This window comes from Coptis chinensis, chromosome 6, assembly GCF_015680905.1.
Source record: "Coptis chinensis isolate HL-2020 chromosome 6, ASM1568090v1, whole genome shotgun sequence".
Classification (NCBI taxonomy): Eukaryota; Viridiplantae; Streptophyta; class Magnoliopsida; order Ranunculales; family Ranunculaceae; genus Coptis; species Coptis chinensis.
In genome coordinates, this window is record NC_141461.1 from 30829694 (window position 1) to 30854826 (window position 25133).

General features: G+C 37.4%; 1 non-coding gene across 1 annotated transcript; it reads left to right on the plus strand.

Annotated features, from left to right (window-relative positions):
- Nucleotides 1-5208: 5208 nt before the first annotated feature.
- LOC147492565 (small nucleolar RNA R71) lies at nucleotides 5209-5314 on the plus strand. Its single transcript, XR_015200642.1, has one exon. It is a non-coding gene; the product is annotated as a small nucleolar RNA R71 (small nucleolar RNA).
- The last annotated feature ends 19819 nt before the right edge of the window (nucleotides 5315-25133 follow it).

Sequence of the window (25133 nt, forward strand, 5' to 3'; positions counted from 1 at the left end):
TCACTGCTATATACAAATAAATGTTGATGCATGTCATTCATGAAAAGATGCAGAAACTATTGTACATATATTAGTCTAAGTACGAAGAACAAGTCCTGACTCTATTGCTATAATGAGACTTATAAACATTTTATTCATCATAGAAAAAGGAAACAAGACTTTTTAATATTAAATGGAAAAATATTTTTGGTCTTTTTCAAAAAAATTTTAGAAAGGAAGAAATATACTATTATATATACGATATAGAAAATGCTTAGTTTTTGCAAAATGTTACTACACCAACTCTATGATAGAACTATGCTTGTCTTCAAAGTATGAAGAGATAAGGAAAGAGATTACCATAGAAACATGAGCAAAAATGGCGATATACCTATATTCTGTTTTTCATGATGAAAATACGCCACCCCCAAATAAGTTTGGGGTGTGGGTTGTTTGATATAGAATGAGAAATACATAGTTTATTATACTAGGGATATTTATTCTACTATAAAATCTTTTTGGGTTTATATATATTTTAAAACATGCATGAAAGAAAAATGGAAAATTTTGGCATGATTTATCTGTTTTACCTTCTACTCATAACCCAAATTCCACAAGGAAAACAAAAGAAAGCAAGCAGATAATATTAAACATAAAATTAAACTTATACTACGTCATACACGTGAAAGAGAAACATAAAAATAAATATATCCAACAATATGGACACTAGGAATCCTAGTCAGAATCCGTGCGTGACTCGTCTCGACGCCTAGAAGATCCTTCTCCTTGCTGACGTCGAGTCCTGGCATGTCTATCACTACGCGGGAGTGCGTATTTGATGCTCTGTAGTGTTCTAGTGACACTGTGCTGAAAACGTCGCTACTCTTGCTGGAAGGATCGCTAGTCCTCTCTAAGGGTATGTTGTTCTGCTCTGATATTTTGTTATTCCACTATGATATTACCCTGAGTTTCCCTGAGCTGGTGGAGATATGAGTGTAGAATCCTCTGGCCTCCATGGAGGAAGTGAATTCTGTCAATGGGCTGAGTGAACTGTCGAGTGGCATTTTCAGCGAAGTAATCTGCCTTCTTAGTCGGGCGTGCTTGCTCAGCGACTCTGGCTTCAGGTGGAAGACATGACTTCTAGATGCAGTGGGCATAGATAGGACCTATGGTAGCATCCTTGACCTCCACTAAGGCGTCTGGTGCTAGGAACCCCCAGTGCTGCATGATCTTGGTGACCAGCACTGGTAGAGGGGCAGACGTCTTCTTCGGTTTGCAGAGTTGCTTGAAGATAAAGGAGGCGATGCAAAAGTTGTTCTTTTACTCTTGAAGAACCCATAAAAGATTAAGCATCGCCTTACCTATATCCGAAGGCTTGGCCGAGCCTAGCAGGTTGTATGTTGTCCACTGAGATACTGCTAGTTGGTTTCTTCGTAGCGAACTTTGATAAACGCAGTGAGACTTGGGTTTTTAACCCCCTCGAGAAATATCTCTACCATCATCACGTCGATGGTCTTTCCATCTGGGGACTGTTCCATCTGAACATAGGCTTTCAAAGGAATCCCCAAAACACCACTCACCACCTCCTTGGTGAGCTTTAGCGAACGGCCATCCTTAACAACCGTAATGCGGTCATCCTCCCCTTTAACCATGCAATTATAAAATGAAAGAGTAAGAGAGGGAGAATATACTGCATCTTCCAACAAAACCAAGGGTTCCCATCCTCTTCTTCTGATCTCAGCTCTGAAGTGCACTTCAAACAGATCGGAATAGAAGAGGTCTTGAAAATTTTGCTATGGCATGACTTTGAGAATTCAAGCCATTTAAAGTAGGGATTTGAAAAATTGGGGTTTTGAGTTGGAATGGGGGTTGAAAATGGAGAACGTTGTGAAAAAAATTGAATGGTGGTATGTTGGAATGAGGTCGCAACCGCGAGTTAGGAGAGAGCGAGTGCGAGCTAAGTGGGGCGGCTAGGGTTGGGAATTTTTGGGATGGAGAAGAAGGGAAGGGGCAATCACTTGGTCTTAGGGGTTTGATGGCACGTGCCTCACACGTGCCTCTTTTAAGAGATTAAAATTTTGGCCTAAGCCCAAATGAATTAGGAAATTCCGATCTTGCCCTCAGTGCCTTGCCAACTTCAAGAGCCGATCCATGCTTCGTTGCTCGTCCGATCTTGACCCGTGAGGTGCCAAAACGATCAGCATCGAAAATTCAATGTAATGGTATATGATACACTCACATCTAACGGTAGATGATAAACATATGATGGAAAGAACTGTACAGGAACTGTAGGAAAATATGTACAAATAACAGAAAGAAAATTTTAATTAATTTTTTTGGGTTTTGAATAAGTTTGACAATTTTTTTAAAAAGGTGGGTCGTTTTAAGTCAGATCCCCAAGACTTGGAAGTTTTTGAAAACTTGAGTTAATCCCACCCAGATGGCTGGATTACTCTCTTAGACCAAGCGTAATGCACTGGGGGGATAACACATGTAGACTTTATAAACAGAATTATTATGAGGTTGAAGACCGAGGCAAGTTGGTGTTTGACAATTCAAGCACCAGCCTTCTCTCTTAGCTCGTCTTTTACGTACGTATGAACTCTTACCTAAACCAGGAATGATTTTCGGTATATGTGTCCATATCTTAAGCTGTAGTTCTCTAGGAAGTGCTTGCATACGATCATTGAAACTGATCCATCTAATCTTGCTAGGTGGAGGGTTTTTCTTTGCTACAGAAGACATTTTTGAAAAGTTTTTCAGAAATGAAAGAGATTTAGAAGGGGAAAAAATTTAAACGAGAGGGGAAAGATTTTTAAGAAAGGAAATTTTTGAAATTTTTGCAATTTTTTTTTGAGTCTTTTAACATCAGATTCTCGAGACAAAATAGAGAGGTGGAGGCAAAAAGATAGAATTAAACAGAGAATAGTATCACTTTGGGTTACTCTATTTGTTTAATTCTCGTTTGGAGACGCCTCATCATTTTTTTTTTCATTAAAAATATATCTCTATCCATATAAAGATTTTTCCAAGAAGATAAAATTATACTTTAATCCGGTATCATTTTGGTTACTCTGGACGTATAACTTTTATTTTTATATCTTCTGGTCTTGAAAACTATGACGAGATATTGTAAGAAACTCGTACTCAAAAGCAATGATTCTAGGTGCTACTTACTTTAAAAAAAAAAAGATAATCTTAGACAACTTTCGTGTCGGCTCTGTGGCGAACCCAATCTAGATAGATAGAGCTTCAGCTACGCGAGTTGGGGTGGATTTACTACGCAAGACATGGAATGTCCTGACCCGGGCGAATAGCTCAGTGATATAGGCGACCTTTAGTAATCAAAGCTGATCTCAAACTGCCCCTAGATTGCGTTGGTTTAAGGGTTGGTCTGTGTAAAATCCATTGTCCGTTTTGAAAAATCACTTAACTATTGATGTATTGAGAATCTATCATTAACAACACAAAGAAAACAAACATTTTTATTAAAGAAAGAACATTTGTTTTTGGCTTTTTGGTTTTTATGTTCCTAAATTACTATGACAAAAAAATATAAACTATAAAACTACTAAGAAAAATCACTATAACGAAAATGATCCTCCCAATAGAAGATGCTTGAAATTAAGTGATTCTAATTGCGAACCATCCCATGGTTTGGCCTCCCTAGATCTTCCACCTCTTGTTTTGCAAGTAGGCAAATCTAGTGAAGAGGACTAACTCTATTTCTAGATAATCCAGTCTCTCCTCTCCTACTCTCTAGTTAGCCTTAGTTAAAGCCATTCCAACTAGACTGTAAGATGAAACTCGAAACAACTAAAAATCACAAATAGAAGGAAAAAGTTTTCAAAATCAAGGACTGCTAACCATCCCACGGTGTGGCATGCCTATGGAAGACGATACATGATAAACAACTATGAGAGGCAACCGTAAGACACCTTCACTCAATCCCCATCGCCCTCTGCTTTGTTTCACATCTCTTCTTTGTAGACAAAAGACTACTCAGCGTCAAAGGTGAAGATTGAAAGAAAAATGGTTATGTAAAAACAAAAAACGTAAAAACAGAAAACAGGTAAATGAAAATAAAGACAGGAATAGAAAAGCTATTCTAAAAAGAAGTGTAAAATAAAGAAAAGAAAAATTATATACTTGTTCCATAGGGGTAGACTACTCAAACAACGAATAAAAGTGCAAACGTGGAATGCGCAAGATATACTGTGAACTTAAGGCTCCAAGTGGAGAAGTCCGGTTACCTTATTGATGTATCCCCTTAAAGCAAAAGATGGAATGGAAAGGGAAAGGAATACATCGAAACAAGAGGAGTCAATCCTCGTAGATGGGATGATTAAGAATGAGTTTTTAGCACTCCAGCTTCGTTCATGTCATTTGTTGCTTCAAAGGCTGTGTTTGTTAGTTTAAGATTAGGAATAGCTTAACCTGGGAACACACCTTTCTTGGTTTTATCTTGGGGTCACAAGTTCAGAGATTGTTGCATGGATGCTAGGATTTGGGTTTGCTGTTGCATGCCATATAACATTATTTCAGTGGGATTATCTGTTTGGACACTAGTTGATGGTGTAACGGAAGCTAGGTCTCTTTGGTTGTTGATAGGTGGGTTTTTATAGTTCTAGTTAAACTGGGATGGAACCAATGCTCTGTTCTGATTGATATAAGTATCTTATCCTTGTCCTTGTCTGAAGGTATTTGTTGGTTTGTTGAAACCTGGTGGTGTTTGGTTTTGTGGAATGTTTGTCCATGCGAAGTTTGAATGTTGTCTCCATGGTGTATTGGGTACATTGAAAGCACATACTTATTCTGGCTGAAGTGATGATAGGTTTGTGATCAAGGGACAGGTGGCATCTATATGATTTAAGCTTAGACAAAAATTACATGGTAAGGTATTTACGTTCATGACAGGATAGGGGTTTGGTCTTTTTGTTTGGTTGTGAGGACATCTATCTTTCTTGTGAGGGTTTCTATTAGGGTTTTTATTTCTGGATCTGATTTCACCTAAAAAAAATACCACTAGCCTTAGTTGTACTGGGTTGGGCTATTCTGGAATTGTTTTTGTCGCCCCAATGGGTACTCTTTTCAGTTTGGTTTTCAAGAAAGGTTAAAGCTTTGGTTACACCTCCATCTAAAAAATTACCATTACTCATGATGTCAAGGGTTACTTTGTGTTATGGGAGAAGACCATTGAAGAAACATTGGACAAGAGTGGATTTTTCTAGTTTATGGTGAGGACATGAATGGAGTAGGTCAGAGAATCTATCCCATGCTTCAGAAAATGTCTCACTCGGACTCTGTTTAAAGAACTGTATCTTGCTTCTTATCTCTTCTGTTTTCTTCGGCGGAAAGTACTTCTTTATGAAGGAGAACACAACCTTTTCTCATGTATCAAAAGAGTTAGCCTTCTATGAAAGAAGCCAAGCGTGACTCTTGCCAGCTAAAGTGAAAGGAAACACTCGCAGCTTAACCTAATCGTCGGTGACGCCAGTTGATGAAAGGTATTACATACTTCATGTATCCGGCGTAGATGCCTGTACGCTAACTTGTGTTCTAACCTGTGGAAGATGGGTAGAAGATTGAACGCATTCGGTGGAATCCTAAAATCGCTCGTAAGCAGTGTGAGTCGTATACAAGATGGAGGTCCATCTTGCAACGGTGTGTAGAAGTTGGAGAGAGGCTCTTTAACTTGCACTACTTCGTCAGCCATCTTAAGAGATGGAGGACTAGAAATAGGAGATTGTCTAGGGTGACGAACTCTTCTACGTGAGTAAGTTTTATTCTTGCTAATACTAGAAGTGCCTGAATGTAGTATCATACACTTTTAGCAAGACACCAAAACTATCCTAACATGCGCAAACGGTGCACTGTATGCTCAAGAAATTGAAATTCGTGTTTTGCAAGTATGGAGTTTTGAGAACTTTGCTCTTGGTATATATTTTATTATGCCCTGTTCAGAGGAACAGTTGGGCGCGAGACTAAGATGACTCTACTACACGTCTTAGAAGTGTAGGCAATCATTTTACCAAGTGGTGTGCTACCAAGAATCTCACTCACGATGAATCTAGGGGAGGGGAGTGAGGAAGGTAGTTGGTCCACCGAAATTTGGTAACTGATTACTCTAAATCCTCGTGGCTAAAATTTTGTCCTTTTCTAGAGGAGCGTGACTACTTTGGCTCTAGTTGATTGATTTTAAATAATTTTTTTTGGTCTAGGGCTTTCAAGAATCAAGCAACGTCCAATTTACCTATATTGGGTAATAACTTCCCAATGGTTGTTATGGCTCGAGTTCAGCGTTATGCGCGAATGTAAATTGTAGTGCGGAAAGTAAATTTCAAACAATCACGTAAGCATGTTTGAACACACAAGTATCCTCTTACTTGGGCTTCGAGGAGGTTTAGAATTTACCTCTCAAGTCGTGCTTACATGCTGCTTGAGGAGAAGACGACGTCGGTTGGCGCTTGATATGAGAATCAGGCCCAACCTTTCGAGCTTTACTCTGTTTTAAGTTACCAATAAAGGCCCACTTAAAAAGCCCACAATTGGATTTTGACAATTTATACAACTTTGCCTTCAAGGGCTCAAACTTAAAACTAAACTAAGATTATACTAATCTAATTAACTAGTTTTAGATTAATCTCCTAGATTGACTAGAGTCAATTGGACTTAGAGTGTTGATTACCAAGTTGATTCAAAGTGTGTGAGCTATGATCCATAACTTGCCTCACACACTTGAACTTCCCAAGGCAATTAAAACTCTAATCCCTTAGTAAGTATTAAACTTAAACCAAGTTTAACTCCTGTTTATCATAAGAAATCAATCAAAAACCAAGTTTTCCTTTTTTTTTTTTTTTTTTTTTTTTTTTTTTTTTTCTTTTTTTCTTTTTATCACTAACTATTACAAACAAGTTCCAATGTTTTCTCCTACTCTATTACAAAATCTGGGATCGGAGTACAACTGTGTGTCACAAATGAACTGGACCTCGAAAAAATTGCACACACTTGTGTTGAGGTGACCCAGCGGTTGTGCTCGCGCCGCCCGCGCGGTCACTTGCCGGTGCCAGTGGACGACGGTCGTCTTTCGCCTATTGGATCAACTCCTCTCCACCTTTGTTGTCGCAACTTGATTTGCAAAAAAGTATCTCAGTACAGAGAAACAATAAAAATAAAATGACAAAAAATAAAGAAAATAGAAATGGAGAGGTGAGAATGATGATCCCTTCTTAGATTCTCAACCAATCACTCTCACTCCTTCAATCCATGACGACGGCGCCATTTGAAGCTTTAATTACTCTAACCCCCGGTAGCAGCACCATTTGAAGCTTTAATATTGTAGTGAGTATACTTCAAAAGAGTTTAAAAGTTTAGGTTCATCCTAAATTGTTTAGAGTTTGAGTGAGGAAGATAGAAGAAGAAAGGTAGACTCTTGAATATTAGAATGGTTCTAAGCTAATGAACTTAAAAGCTTTGATTGTTGATTAAAATAACTTGAAAACATGAAAGGAAGATTGATTAAAACATTGAAATGAAACAAGCAAACAAGAAAAAGATGAAGATTGAAACAAAGAACAAGTAACAAGTTGATTGAAATAAAGGAAATGAAATAACAAGAAATTAAAAACATAAATTGAAAAACAAGACAAGAAAATAAACAAACCAAATGGTTTGGATCCTAAGACAATGGATGAGTTCTCTCTCCTTTGCTTTTTGTTTATATACCTTTACTTTTACCATTTACAGATTTGCCCTCATCCATTCTAAACTAGACACCTCACCCCTTTCACTTTTGCTTTTGCTTTTGCTTTTTGGTGCCTTCTTGACCAAGATAGGGTTAGGGATAAGTCTTCATAATTTGAAATAAGGGCCTCCATCTTTGGTCTTCTGATTTGAGTCCTTTGACTGTTGACTTTAACCGTTGACTTTGACTTTTTCAGCACTTTTCCACAACAACTACTGGTCATCATAATAAGTGTGATTAAGACTCTTTTTGGTGTTAAGATGCAACTTTTATAATAAGTGGTCTGAAATACTCCTTAACTTGAAAAAGACAGTAAAAGCTATGAATTGTCTTTTCATTAATCGTAAGAAGGAATGTAATGCAGCAAAATACGGGTAATAAAACACACATTTGGGAGCTGATCACATGAGCTGCACAAAATTATGGCGTGTCAGCGCTGTCCAAAATTATGGCGTGCCAGTTCCGCCCAAAATTATGGCATGCCTCCCCTGCCCGATATCATGGCACGCCTGCCCTATCCAAAATTATAGAATGCCAGCGCTGCCCATAATTATGGCATGCCTTTCCTGCCCAATATCATGGCATGCCTGCCCTGCCCAAAATTATGGCGTGCCTGCGCTGCCCAAAATTATGGCACCATAAGCTAGATATAGCAGGTTCAGATTTTGAAAACATATTTGTCAATATATGCTTCCATATTAAGACTTTACATAATTACAGAAGATTTTCTTGCAATTAATAAGAAAATGATATTTCTCATTATTATCCTATAAATACTCCATTGCTTTGAAACAAAGAACTACGTTCATTTGAGAGACTTGATTCCAGGGAATGATTTGGATGCGTAGGCAACCATTGAAGGTACAATCTCAACAATTCTACAACAATCTCCCTAACAAGATCATTAGTGTGTTCGGTGAGTTCTTACCCAAACAGTTGGAACCCAAACAAACACTTTATCCCACTTCTTTAGTTGACTGAATCCTATAAGATCTAAATTTTTTAAAGTGCATTGAATAAAAACACAAGTTTAGTAGAAGCTCGATCACCTAGTCTCAAAATCTTAAAATAGTGACTTTCACCAAACACCTACTTTTGGCATGTACCTCATTCTCTCAGATTCTACCCACCACCAACATAACATAACAAATGCATTATTTCAAACTCTGACAGAATTGTCCAAAACCACCCTCCTCGAGAAAAACACAAACCAACTCAAAACTATCTCATACAAGTACAAATAAACAAGTAATCACCAATGATATAAATAACAACACTCCATAAACCAAACATAAACAATCATTCCAACTCTGACAAACTCAAAACTACCAGAAAATCTATTGTTACTAATCTCCAACTCTGACAAACTCATTCACAAACTCTGACAAAATTTGTGTGTGGTATGTTCTAGCAGCAGTGATAAGAGCCCAAAACTGTAGTTTTAACCCCTTAATAATATTACATTTATACCAATTATGCTTATAATAAATAAGAGTTAGTACTGTTTACATACGTTTGTGTATTTAAGGTATTAGAGTTAAATATGTGAAGAAATATGCCACTTTTGAAAGAAAAAAGGAGCAAAGGTTGGTTGCTAAGAAGTTCAATGGTTAAAGCCTGAGTTTCAAGAAGAAAAAGCCTTTTTAAAGCCCATTAAAAATGAGAAGTCAACGTTAACGTAGACAGAAATAGGGCATAAAAGTCAACAGAACTTCTGCAGGCTGTATCTTTGGACTCAGGCCTCAGAATTGGGCCTATTATATGTCAAAACGTCCGGCTAAGAAAGAGATTTCTAATGGTCTAGGACTTGATCCAATCAGAGGAGTAAAAATAGATGAAAATACTGTTACAGTAATTTCTAGCAGAGAAACCCTTTCTGGACTTAAGTAATTAGGTTTTAGGCTTGATTTATTGGCCCAAAACATAGCTCCAAAGCCCATGCACGAAATTGTGAACCTAGCCCTCTCCTATATAAAGAGGACTAAGGCAAAACTCTAAAAAAGCTCAATCCTTAGTTAATTAATTAATCTCTCTCTCTCTCCCATTAGATAATAAATTAGTTTTCTTCTTTAGTTTTAAACCCTAGTTATTGTTTTATTAGCCTAGTCCCCATTAATTAAATCCAAGCTATTTCCAATCTAGGTGTTCTTTAATTATGTCTTCTTCTCCTTATTATTATGTCCATGATAGTCTAATGAATCTTAGCTAAACCTCCATTAGAGGGGTTTGATTAAAACTTTGACGAAGACTTGATGTGTTAGTATAGAATAGTTGTAGTAAAATATTCCACTCTAGAGGGTAGTTAATTCACCATGAGAATGGGTTTCAATTGACTCACATGCTAATTATTAATTAGTAGAGATGCCATGAATAATTAGGGATAAAAAGACCTAATCTTTATGTGAAATCATAAAGATTAGGGTTGCACCAACTTCGTACTAGCATATTACAAATTAATTAAGGTGGAATCAAATCCCCCTAATCTCTTCTTTTCATTCACATCTTCTCATTAAATTGCCATAGTATAATTTAAAATATCTTAATTAGTTATTTTCTCCATATTATTATAATTAAACCATCGTTCTTATTGATATTGTAGAATTGTTTAAGTTAAAGAAATTGTTACGTCTAAGCAACTAGGAGTGGAACGAATCTTTGCTCATGTTATTGCATGATAATTGAGAGTAGAAACTTTGATTAAAGCATGAAATTCTAGCTTTCTTATTCCTAGCATAAAAATCATTATTTGTTAGGATAGTTATTTACATTTTATCAAATGGCGTTGCTGCCATCTTAGTTGTTTTAGAATTGTTTTAGAATTAAATTCCATTAGTTTTTCACGTCTACAATATCCCAATTAAAACACCCACTCTTTGGTTCGAATCTGACCGTGTGTGTTGTTTCTTGAAAAAACAGGATTTGCTCCTGGAAGTCGACTAGAAATTTTTTCGACCACAGTACTCGGAGCGCGCCCGTGCCTTTCTGAAGAAAGCTCGATTTTAACCAGGTTAGCTACCGGTCCTTGTTTTTGTTGGAATTTATTGTTTATTTAGTATTCCAAGCATCCATAGGACAAGTAGGTTCTTATTAAAGATGTTATTCACACGCGTAGCAAGGAGGCATTTAGGTACTCCTTCTTTCACTCCTTGTCTATTCTGTCAGAGGAGTTTTAATTCTAGTATATCAGGTTGTTGTTTGACTGCTGTTAGTGTTTCTTTCATATTGGACTTAACCTTGTATGAGATTAAGGTCTGGTAAGAGAAAACCATCTAACGTGCTCTATCGTAAACGTCAACGCACACACTTATCTAGAATACCACACATTACACCTGCATCAATGGCTGAAGAAGCAGAGACTCCTCTCTCTGATTTTTACAAAGCCCTAAACGATAGCCCCAATTCATGCATCGTTCTTGTAGACCCAGTGGGGGATTTTTGAATTCCCCCGAATATATTTAATTTGTTACCAGTTTTTCATGGGTTAGACCACGAGAAACCTTATCAACACATGCGTAGGATAGAACAAGTTCTTACCACATTCCATCATCCTACCATAGGTTCGGAACAAATTAAACTGAGGATGTTTCCTTTCACCCTAGCCGATAAGGCGACGTTTTGGTTAACTGCCCAAACGCGTAATTCTGTGGACTCATGGGCCAAACTTGTTCAATTGTTTATAGAACAGTTTTACCCCGCTGAAGACAGATGAAATGATTTAACGGATTCATTTTTTCCGTTAGAACCCTCATGAATCTTTTTTAAAGGCCTGAAACTGGTACATTGAACTTCTTATCGAGTGTCTACATCATAACCTTGCAAAAGACACGCTTGTTCGTGCCTTTTTCAAAGGGCTTTTACATCATCATAAAGAGGTTTTTGATATAATGAATGGGGGTAGTTTCCTTAGTAAAGGAGCCTCAGAGGCTTATAGGTTTTTAGAAGATCAATCTAAGTGTAATAATAGCTAGGGGGGGGGGGATAACGACATCCTCCGCTCCCCTAATTCTTCTTCCACAGCTAAGGCTGCCAGTATGTTTGAGGTTAAATCTGATCCCGATCTTAGAACTCTAATCGAATCTCTCACAAAAAAGGTAGAAGCCATTTATGTTCAACATAAGCCTACTCTTGTCATGAACGTCAACTCTATTCCTTGTAATTTCTGTTTCAGCCTTGAGCATACCGACTCATATTATCCTTTTGTCTATGAACAACTATCACAACCACCATCACAGCCGGATAATGTTTGCTCCGTTAATAGCCTTCTTATTCCTAACGCACCTTGCAGACAAAACCCCAACTTCGATTGGCGAAATAATCAACAAGTTACACCTCTGGGGTTTAATAATCAAAATGTTAGGCCAGCAAACAACTACCACCCAGCTCCACAAAGACAAGTACAAGGACAAGGGAATTATAATAATTACAATAATTATAATAATAATAATAATAGAGGTATCGTCCCAATTAATAACAACTATCACAATCCACCCGTTAATAATCAACGTGAGATAGTTCTTGTCACACCACATGTGGCCACTACACCTTCACAACCGGATCGTTTCGATGCCTATATGCAAGCTCAACAACATATTTTACAATCCATACAACAGTTAACTCAAGATAAAGCCCAACCTAAATGTGTGTTTCCAGGTCAAGCTATACCAAATCTTAAAACGCCAAACACAGCCTTTGAAGTAACCGGTAATACTAGTAATGAAAATTTAAATGTAGGTGAGTTGTATGCCATCACCACTCTCTATTCTGGCAGAGTGGTTGATAATGCCGTATGCTGGTTGTTACACCACCAGTGGTCAATGAAAAGGAAAATTTACTAGATATCGACGTAGAAACTGAAGATCCTACCCCTGTAGAGGTACCAGTTAAACCACAACCCAAGAAGAAAGTGCCCAAGGTTAAAACTCCTATTGATCCATATGCTAAATGTAAAGAGAAACCACCATTTCCCCAGAGACTAGCCATGTTAAATAAGAATACAAATTTTAACGAGATTAGGGAAGTTTTTAAAAATCCAACGATAAACCTACCTTTTCTTGAAGCTATTAAAAAATTACTACAACATGCTAAGTTTCTAAAAGAGTTGTGCACTACTAGGCGGAAAACAAACATTCCAAAAGACACCTTTTTAACTGAACATTTTCCCACTCTATCTGAACATAATGGAATCATTAAGTACAAGGACCCTGATCGTCCTACTGTACAATGCACCTTAGGGGATACCCACACGACAATTGCTCTATTAGACCTGGGGGCGAGTGTTAACTTACTCCTGTAGGAACCGTTATGATTTCATGTAATGATTTACTACAAACTGCGAAAACCCATGCGCAGCGGAATAAAGGGTGTTCACAATTTTGGTTAGAAATTCATACCTTTAGATCAGCTGTGATATCTCTGAGAATCCAAGATCTACGAAATCAGCAACCTCTTGATCTTCTGTTGTATTCATATCCTTAGAATGGACGTTGTGTGGGCAACGATCTACCAATCCTTTCTTTCTCTCTTTCCTTGCCTCTCTTTTTCATTCAAGTGAATAGTGAACTCGGCCAGGAGAGAAGGGTTTCTATTTATAGGCTACAACAGGGACCATGAGGAGAAATTAGGGTTGGGCCTCCTGACGGGCTTAGGCTTCCCATGTTCGCCCAAAACACACGGCCCAAGTTTGTCAACAAATGACTTATTCCACTAAAGGCCATTGTTGCACTACCACCCTAATCCCAAATTACGTGTTACGTTTATGGGCACCATATTATATGCTTGTTGATCTCCCCGTGTTTAAGATATCAAATGCCCGTTGATTAAGTCAAGTTATTGACAACTATATTAATCAACTTCTTATGTCCTTGAGTAGTACCACTCAACCTCATTGTCATGTCGGATTAAATCCACCGGTAGTACATGACAATCTTTATGAGCTCCTCAAGGGGACATCATCAGCCCGACTTCCTGCGGGTCACGGATTCCTTCTATAATCAACAACACACCTTACATACAATGTCATTTCCCAATCCATCGAGTTTGTTGATTCATAAATGAATCTTACTCATTGATGATTTAAAGCAATGTACAATGCACGTAAGTGCCCGTTATTATATCCGGATTAAGAGGACAAGCATCCATAATAACAGAGGTGTTTGTTCTCTTATATAGTCAGTATAAAGAGAAACAACCTCACTTGGTCCTGTTCAATACACACAAAATGTACTAGTGTAATAATGTAGTTAAGATAGACTAATACCAGATTATACTACAAACGTACTAATGGTTTTTCCAAATCCATCTAGGTTGTGAACGTTTACTTATACTTTATAAGGTACTGATGATATGATCTTCTGTGTGTTACCACACACCATATCATCTATAACATAAAGTATTAGACATATGCATATAACTAATAACATATATAATATGCATAATATTTACCCATATGATTCTCATTCAAAATATAAAGAATTAGAGTTAATACAAAAATAATGCTTTTAGTATATAACCCTATTAATCTCCCACTTATACTCAAAGCATTGCTTTTTAGTATACTACTAACAAATCTCCCACTTATACTTAAAGTTATGTTGCCAAGCATCTGATTCCCATCCCCTCAACAAGCCTGTCAAAAGACTTAGCCGTTAAGCTCTTTGTAAAGGGGTCAGCTAGGTTGTCTTCTGATGCTATCTTGGTAATATTAACATCTCCTCTTTTTATAATTGATCGTATCAGGTAGTACTTGCGCTCAATGTGTTTACTTGCTTACAAGAAGTTCTGGAGCCAAACTAACTCTTTGGCTGCCTCAGTGGCTGCCACATATTCAGCTTCCATGGTGGAGTCAGACACGCATTTCTGCTTGACACTCCTCCATACTATTGCTCCACCTCCCAAGGTAAACACACAACCTGAGGTAGACTTACTCTTGTCCCTATCTGACTGAAAATTAGAATTTATATACCCTAAGGGAACCAAACTATCTACATGTTATACTAACATATAATCCTTAGTCCTTTTCAGGTACTTCGGAATATGTTTTATCGTAGTCTAATGCCCTTGTCCTGGGTTCTTTTGATATCTGCTAACCATGCCAACGGCAAAGCAGATGTTTGGCCTCGTGCATAACATGGCATACATTAAGCTTCCTACAGCCGAAGCATAAGGAACCGCTTTCATGTCCTCTATCTCTTTAGGTGTCTTGGGACACATATTCTTTGATAGAGGACTCCATGCCTGAAAGGCAAGAAACCTTTCTTGGAGTTTTGCATGTTAAAACGAGTTAACACAGTTTCTTAGAGTTTTGCATGTTAAAATGAGTCAACACAGTATCAATTTAGATAGCCTGAGATAAGCACAACATCTTTTTCTTGCGATCTCTTATAATTTTGATCCCAAGGACGTGACCCACTTATCCCAAGTCCTTCATATCAAATTGCTTTGATAACCATACCCTTATGTTTGAAAACATTTTCACATTATTTCCAATGAGTAAGATGTCATCTACATAAAGCACAAGAAATACCACTACGTTTCCATCAAATTTCTTGTACACACAAGATTTGTCTGGGCTTTGATCGAATCCATAAGATTGGATTACCTCATCAAAACGAATGTTCCAAGATCTAGAAGCTTGTTTAAGTCCATAAATGGATTGTTTAAGCTTACAAACAAGATGCTCTTGACCCTTTTCAATGAATCCTTCTGGTTGCTTCATATAGATGGTTTCCTCAAGACTTCCATTAAGGAAAGCTGTCTTGACATCCATTTGCCAAATTTCATAATCGAAATGAGCTGCGATAGAGAAAAGAATCCGGATAGACTTAAGCATGGCTACTGGTGAAAAGGTCTCCTCATAATCGATACCCTCTCTCTGAGTATAGCCCTTTGCCACCAGCCTTGCTTTAAAGGTTTCAACCTTACCATTTGCCCCTCTTTTTCTTTTATAGACCCACTTGCATCCAATGGTTTTTACACCATTGGGTGGCTCTACAAGCTCCCAGACCTTATTAGAATCCATAGATTCTATCTCAGAAATCATTGCCTTTTGCCAAGATTCTACATCTTTATCTTAGAGTGCTTCATTGTAGGTCCAGGGATCAGGAACTTGGTTATCAGTGGTTATGTCAGAAGACATTCCCAAACCAATCCACCTATCAGGTTGTCTAACAACCATCCTACTACGACGAAACACCTCTTGTTCTTGTATGTCATTAGTGACACGTTGTGGTTCCTGTTCTTGTACTATTAGTACTACAGTAGTGGGTGTCTCTCCTCTTAATTCTTCTAGAATAATACTACTTAGGGTCTTGTGGTTCATCACATAGTCTTCTTCTAAGAATCGAGCATTGGTGCTAACAATGATCTTCTGATCCTTAGGACTATAAAATAAACCACCCTTCGTTCTTCTAGGATAGCCTACAAACAAGCGTACTTCTGTACGAGATCCCAACTTATCAGCATCTCCCAACACATGTGCTGGGGTACCCCAAATCCGAATGTGTTTCATACTAGGCTCACGCCCAGTCCACAATTCTATTGGAGTCTTAGGTACTGATTTAGAAGGTACCAGGTTCAGAATGTAAGCTGCCGTTTCCAAGGCATATCCCCAAAACGAAATTGGTAAATCCGAATAACTCATCATCGATCTAACCATTTCCATAAGAGTCATGTTTCTCCTCTCTGCTACACTATTCTGTTGGGGAATCCTAGGTGCAGACATTTGGGATGTAATCCTAACCTCTGATAAATAATCCCTAAACTTTCCTAAGAGGTATTCACCACCATGATTTGATCGTAGTGACTTGATACATTTTCCATGACGTTTCTCCGTCTCAGCCTTGTACATTTTGAATTTTTCAAAACAGTTAGACTTACGACGAATAAAATAAATGTACCCATATCTTGAATAATCATCAATGAAAGTGACAAAGTATTCAAAACCACCTCTAGCCTAGACAGTCATGGGTCCACATAAATCAGAATGAACCAGTTCCCCCCTTGGCCGTGAAAGGCCTTTTCGTCATCTTACCTTCCAAGTAGGATTCACAGATAGGAAAAGTTTCCACTTTCAATGAACCCAAAGGTCCATCGGCTACCAATCTCTGAATCCTCCTCAAGTTGATATGACCTAACCGTAGATGCCAGAGATGTGTTTGGTTCATTTGAGAAGGTTCCTTTCTCTTATTTGAATTAGAAGATGTGTTATTAATTTCCATTTGATGCACTGTAGGTGGAATATGATTAATGATGTATAAATTGCCTTCTAATGTACCAGAACAGATAAAATGTTTACTTTTCTTAATGACGACTTTGTCATTAAAGGAAACAGAATATCCATCCTTAATTGCCATATAAACCGAAATTAAATTCTTTCTAAAATTAGGCACATAAAGACAATTCTTTAACACCATAGTCTTATTTCTACCAAAAGATAAACAAACATTTCCCACCGCAACAACTACTACTTTCGTAGCATCCCCCAAAGATATGGTAATCTCTCCAGCACTAAGTTTTCTGGTTTCCTGGAACCCTTGCATCGAAATGCAGACATGGTCAATGGCTCCTGTATCTACACACCAGGTATTGGTAGATAACACCGCTAAACATGTTTCAACAACTAGTGCATGAGACATACCTCCATTATTCTCTGGTTTGAGAAGAGGACCAACTTCCTTCCAGTCTATGTTATAAGGGACAATGAGTTTGTTTTCCTTAATAATAGTTGCTAGTGGGTTGAAAGTAACCATTTTGAAAACCTAAGAATCCCATAAAATTACTATTATGTAGGGCAAAAACTTTTTGAGTTAATAAAAAAAATTAATTAATTAATCAACCCGTCAGCACCCTACACACCGAGAAGTAGTAAGCCACGATAGTGTGGACGTTTACCATTCTACATTCGTGGAAATACTTTTGGAGTTAACTTAAAAATTAATTAATTAACCCGTCAGCACCCTACACACCGAGAAGTAGTAAGCCATGATAGTGTGGATGTTTACCATATCTACATTCGTGTAGAGAGGTTTTTCCTATTAGTTCTACTTCTTGTCAACTTAACAGCACACCACTCGTTAAAGTGGACACATGCCATCTAGACAAGTAAAACTAAAATGTTGACCTTTCTTTGGTCCTACAAATAATAGCAGTGACTCCGATGGGGAGGATACCATTATTTGCATCTAAGTGTATACCATTACTCAACACTAAGTCCATTATTTGTAATGAATCCCTTCCGATGGAGAAGTGAATCCATTCATTAATAATTTCATATAGTTGTCCTTTAGAAGTTTGTTCTGGTGATCTGTAATTAGACTCACAAGTATAATTACATTACCAACAAACTAGTAATGGAGACCGTGGGATTTATACGAAACAAAATTCCCGCTCCCACTTAGTTATTTAAAACTGAGGATCTTTTTGTTTGCTGGTTAGGCCTATGTTCATGTTATCTATTATTCATGTGGGCTTAGTCTTTAGCAAACATCCACAAATAAAAACATGCATATAGAATAAGCAAATATGAACAATAAAATAGAAAATAAATTTCCAACTGTTATGGCCCATATTCATTGCTCCATCCTGTTTGCCGAACTCTTTTAGTTGCCTTCGCAAACTCCAGTGGCCAGTCATGTTGCGGGGTTCGGGGCAGTGCCCCAATTTTTTTTAAAAAAGAAAAGAAATCATGGCCTGTTTCCTTAACTGGAAACCTCACGAAATCACTTCATAGACCCCCAAACAGCAAACAGATTTCATCTCATTGAGAAAAAAAATTCTCTCTTTTTGGCGTTAAGGGCACGACCCGCGCTCCTTTTATGCTTGTAAAGGGAGCGTGGCGCGCTCATGCCTTCAACGACTTCAGACGATCGCAGTGACTCCGCTCCGCCTTTGACGACTTCCAGAAGCATCAGCGCAGCCCGCGACTCCACTAGAAAAAACTCAGTTTCAGATCTGAACCAATCCAACTTTTGATCTTTTATAGAAGATTACATCATGGATAAAAAAACAACAACACGATACATACCATGATTTAACTTACATCCACCAATAAACAAAAACTGTAAAACCGATCACTTTTCATAAAAACAAAATCGATCCATTTCTTTCCAGAAATCATTCTAACCATAACAGTTGGTCTAGATGCCTGCAAAACCAAGTTAGAATAGTTCTACATCTACCAATATCTACATGCTCTGATACCAATTGTAGGAACCGTTATGGTTTCATATAATGATTTACTACAAACCGCAAAAACCTATGCGCAGCGGAATAAAGGGTGTTCACAATTTTGGTTAGAAATTCATACCTTTAGATCAATTGTGATATCTCTGAGAATCTAAGATCTACGAAATCAGCAACCTCTTGATATTCTGCTGTATTCCTATCTTTAGAATGGACGTTGTGTGGGCAACGATCTACCAACCCTTTCTTTCTCTCTTTCCTTGCCTCTCTCTTTCAATTAAGTGAATAGTGAATTCGGCCAGGAGAGAAGGGTTTCTATTTATAGGCTACAACAGGGACCATGAGGAGAAATTAGGGTTGGGCCTCCTGACGGGTTTGGGCTTCCCATGTTCGCCCAGAACACACAGCCCAAGTCCGTCAACAAATGGCTTATTCCAATAAATGCCATTGTTGCACTACCGCCCTAATCCCAAATTATGTGTTACGTTTATGGGATCCATATTATATGCTTGTTGATCTCCCCATGTTTAAGATATCGAATGCCCGTTGATTAAGTTAAGTTACTGACAATTACATTAATCAACTTCTTATGTCCTTGAGTAGTACCACTCAACCTCATTGTCATGTCGGATTAAATCCACCTGCAGGGTTTACATGACAATCCTTATGAGCTCTTCAAGGGGACATCATCAGCTCGACTTCCTGCGGGTCACATATTCCTTCTATAATCAACAACACACCTTACATACAATGTCATTTCCCAATCCATTGAGTTTGTTGATTCATAAATGTATCTCACTCATTGATGATTTAAAGTAATGTACAATGCACGTAAGTGCCTGTTATTATATCCGGATTAAGAGGACAAACATCTATAAGAACAGAGGTGTTTGTTCTCTTATATAGTCAGTATAAAGAGAAACAACCTCACTTGGTCCTGTTCAATACACACAAAGTGTACTAGTATAATCCTATAGTCAAGATAGACTAATACCAGATTATACTACAACCGTACCAATGGTTTGTCCAAATCCATCTAGGTTGTGAACATTTACTTATACTTTATAAGGTACTGATGATATGATCTTCTGTGTGTCACCACACACCATATCATCTATAACATAAAGTATTAGACGCATGCATATAACAAATAACATATATAATATGCATAACATTTGCCCATATGATTCTCATTCAAAATATAAAGAAATAGAGTTAATACAAAAGTAATGTTTTTAGTATATAACCCTATCAACTCCCTTATTATTTATATAAACAAATAGGTCTAAAAGAGATGCAACCAACTAAAATGACGTTGCAATTAGCTGACCGTTCTATTAAGTATCCTAAGGGTGTCGTTGAAAACGTGCTTGTTAAAGTTCAATATTTTTACTACCCAGCTGATTTCGTTATCCTCAACACAGAAGTCACGAACGACTCTGTTCCAATCATTTTAAGGCATCTCTTCTTGGCAATTGCCAACATGCTCATAAATTGTCGCGATGGTTCGATGTTCATATCCTTTGGACACCTTTCTGTTGAGGTGAATGTATTCAAAATGATGAAACAGTTACCCAATACGACTATTGATGGAGAAGCTAGCATGATCGAGAGCTTAGCTCAAGATTATTTCAACAAAACGTTTCCTGAGAATCAAATGCATCAATTCCTTTCCTTTGGAAATTCCGACTTCGACGATGACTCCCTGGACGTAGATGAAATTGAGGAAGATGTCCTTCGACTCTTTTGCACCTCTTCTTTGCCACCTCGTGAGTCCCACCCTATCAACATCCATTCACCCACCTCACATCCTAATGTCACTCATTCACCTTCCATCACCAATATTCCCCACCTTCCACCTTTTCAGAGGAACCTTGAGTTTGCACTTGACCCTTTTGCTTCTCCTGTGCTTCATGATTATTTAAACCCTCCTGATATAGAAATAATAACCAAGGACAAGCCACTCGACCCTTTCATTCTAAGATGTGTGATTATACCAACCCACACCACCAATACCAACCCACACCACCAATGAGTTTTGTGCTATACCCACATTCTCATTTTTTCCATTCCTTCCTTCTAAAGCTTATCCATATCCCACATATCTTCCACAACTATCTATTTTTTCACGATCATTCACTTGGCCACCCTTTTGTTGGAGAAAAAAGAAGAAATTGCATGCTAGGTTAGGTTTTAGATCCATCAGTATTCACTCTTATTCCGTTACGCCACGTCATAGGAAATCTTGGTGCCTAATTCTGTTTAGGGTTGCAGTCCGTCTTAATTATTTATGGACAGACCCGCAACTCTTTAGATTGTTGATATATGATAAACTATATGTTTTAGATAAAGTCTCGGGAATCTGACTTTAAAAGACCCACATTTTAAAACAAATTTTCTAAACCCTATTTTCAAAATTTTGTTTGGGGGTGGGGTGTTTGGTCTTTCCATTCTTGATCACTTAACTTCCTATTCTTATACCTTCCTCATCTTGTGGCTAGTTTTTTAGTTGTATTGTTGTTTTTAAGAATATTTTCATGTTTAGTATTATTTTTTTATTCCTAGTTGTAGTTAAGTAGTTAATATTGAATTCTGTGTTTGATTATTATTTAGGTTTAAAGTTGGTTTAATTTTCGGCGTATGCTATGTTTTTTTTTTATGGATCCCACCCTTCCAACTTGTTTGGGGGTAACATTATTTGTTTAACAATGTCGTTATCATATCCACATTTTCCATTCGAAAACATTATTGCCCTGCTTGATAACTATCGTTTGTATGTGCATCATGCCGATAGAGTGTCACTAGAATTGGCTACCCTTGGTTTGTGCAACCTCAAGGATTAGAAATTGGATGATTGCTATTTTTAATTCCAGCCGAACAACTATTGGTTTGATTTTGGACTCTACATCTCGTCTGTTTCTATTTTGGATTTAGAAAATTTTCTTTTTCCATCATCTTGCCTTAACAATTTGGGCAACTTGCGGAACTTAGATTAAGAAACTTGGGTTATATAAATACATGGTTCGCTCTAGACTTCACACCGCACCTCTCAATTTCACCTCTCAATTCATACCATAGGCAGTACTCGGAGCGCGCACGCCCTCTCTTTTGCTTTATAATAGAGCACGCCTGCACCCAAGGTCCTAGATCACAGAATTTTCCTTTGTCAAAATTGAGTGTGCACGCCTTCTTCCATATGCCATTTTGAGTGCGCTCGCGCCCGAACTTCAGCACACCTCCAGTTCTATTTTCTGGGGTTTTCCGCAGTCACTTCTAGGAGTTCAGTAGTGTATTTGTGTGCTATGAAATCTCCTCAAATCATACCGGAATAGTCCTTTGAAGAATTGCTCAAGAGTGACACCTATGGGTTTTGGTTCCGCGACTTGGTTGTGTAGTCAGGATGGCAGCCTCTAATGGTAAGTACTGATGAAACTTATTCTCCTGAACTTACTGTTTATTTCTATGATCATTGTAAGTTCTTTTATCGACTGGATGGGGAACAAGTGTTCTCTGTCACCACTGATGATGTAACAATGGACTTAAGCAAGTTTTTGTTGGCCTTTGCTATTGGACTTTCTATGCTTGCTACCCAAAACTCATGGGGCTATATAGTTGATAATATGTATATCTACAACTATGAGCATTTGGATTAGACATATGGGGTGGGGATTTTTCATATAGAGGACCAAGGGCAATATAACATAGCCCTTGGTAGGTTGTCCCTTAACATGGGCACCATTATGTTCTTTATCATGCTGAATATCTTAGGGAAATGTCATTTTTCTTCTGCGAATAACACCACTTGTGATGTCTTCCTTGCTCTAGCTGAGGGACGTATGCTCTATGACCTTCCCCAGACCTTAGTGTCTAGTTTAGCAAGAGCACATAGTATGAAGTATAAGTATATTCTTATGCCTGTTTTGGTTTGCCACATAATGCTATTTTTCTTTCCTGAGTTCTGTACCCGTTTCACAAATTGGGTTGGGGTTGATATTGTGAGACCCACCAATTGAATTATACGCTCTTTCCGTGCGATGATTTGGCCGGGGTGGAGGCTACAACCTAATTGGGTTGCACCTTACACCCCATTTGACCAAGTGGCGCTTAACAGGTTAGCAAAGGTAGATAAATGACGTGAGGCTTGACAAATTATCATGGCTTGGCATGATGCAAAGGAACCTCACTTCTTTATAGAAGAGGAGGACAACGCTTAAATGCTGGATATGAGGTAAGTTTTATTTTATTGTTAGTGTTTGCTTATGTCCCAAGCAATTTAATCTTTTGCTATTCCCATAATGGGTGAAACGCATATAAAGTTGCGTCTGTTTTTCTTTATTTATATCAATATATTCTAAATTTGTTTTGCAGGTGTTCTAAATTTTTTAAGGGGTTCCATGGTATTTTCTATCTTTCTTATTTCTGTAGTTTGAGGACAAAGCATGTTTTTGTTTGGGGGTGGCATAGAAACACACGTAATTTAAGGCACATATTAGGATATATATATGTATAATATGCACTTGTTTTTTAGTAAAAAAATTAAAAAAATATAAATAAAAAGTATTTATACTATGCACTTAGGAATATTGGTATTGTTTCTTTTTCTGTGATGATAGTGGTCTAGAAGTTTCACGTTAGCTCTTTAATTAGAATAATTTTTAGAAACTTAGGCTAATATGTAGGTAATAGTCATTGCTTCTTTCCATAAATATATTGCATGAACATCTATGTTTGTATTGACAGTAAGTTTTTAAAATCTAGGTTAGAATACTTATTCTACAAATCCTGTGAAAATATAGCTTTAAAGCCTTATATGAGTGAAATATTTGAGTAATGACACAAGGGAGAAATAAATTCTGAATAGAGAAATCACACATCCACTTGCTTGATCACTATACCATATCCTAAGCGAGAATTTAGGCCATTTTTGGATCGATATAGCCAGAAATTCAAACCTATATGAAATTATTTTACGCTAGTTGCCCCTCTGAGCCTTTCTTTAGCCTTTTCATAAACCACAATCCTTTACCCTTTTACAAAAACAAAATAAAAATAAAATCAGCCTACCTATTTTTGAACCGAGTCTGAGAAGTAGGATGAAATGAAGAAAAGAAAAGAGAAAGACTTGTGGAACACCAAGAATTTGTTAGTTGCTTCAAATAAGAAAACAAAAGAAAGTTTCCATCCATAGAAAAGAAAAAAATATATATATAAATAAAATAAAAAGTTAGAACTCCAAAAACATAATTAAAGGAGTCAAAAGCCAAAAGAAAAAGGAAAAAATTTTGGCTAAGGATGGAAACAAAGTGTAGAAGCAAAGTAAGAACAAGGTTTTCTCTAGTTACATATTTTGAAGACTCTACTATCTCAGACTTGTCCTTTTGAATATCCATTTTCTTTCTTCTTAAACCATCACCTAATCCCCGCAACACCTAAGAAAGACCTCTAGCTCAATTAGGAATAGGTTAGTGTGATAGTAAGTGGCAGATGTGTTTGATCGACTTCGGCTTCCTTGTACGTCATTGAGTTTTTGAGGAAAAGTGTGCCCACTACACACTGGTGTGAGCGAAACTTGAGTAGAAAAATCAGAGTGTTTTTGTCTTGACATATTTGTGAGGACCTACTTAAGGACGCTTATTCCAAAGTTTAGAAAACGGACTGTTATTGCATTTCATAGTATAGTCATTAGTTATATATATATATATATATATATATATATATATATATATATATATATATATATATATATATCCGTAGATAATTGATTATTATGCACATATTAGCTTAGGTTTCGAATTGATTATTCTGTATTCATTGCTAGTGAGATGTAGAGATATCTGAGAATAAATAAGGAAACAGTAATTTTATTTCTTAGTCGTTGTAGTATAGATGAAGTTTGTGAGTACTGTAGTAGTGTGATATGTACATTTTGGACCAAGTCCACGGTGTAACAGATAGGAAGCAACATACGTAAGGACAAGGAGGAGCAGCGGATCAAGGTTGCGGAACCCTAGTCCACGGTGGCAGGTGTACGGTCGACATGGGGGTCGTAGGATGACAAGACAGATGGATGGTCCAGAGGAAAGGAGGGGGGATATAAAAAGGAGAAGATGTGGAGGAAAAAGGGGGCCACTAGAGAAAAGAGGAGAGGAAACAGTAAAGAGAGAGAAGAAAGAGAGAAAAAGGGAGGGTGTGTGTAATAGTGGATGAAGGGACTACATTTATGTGATAGTGA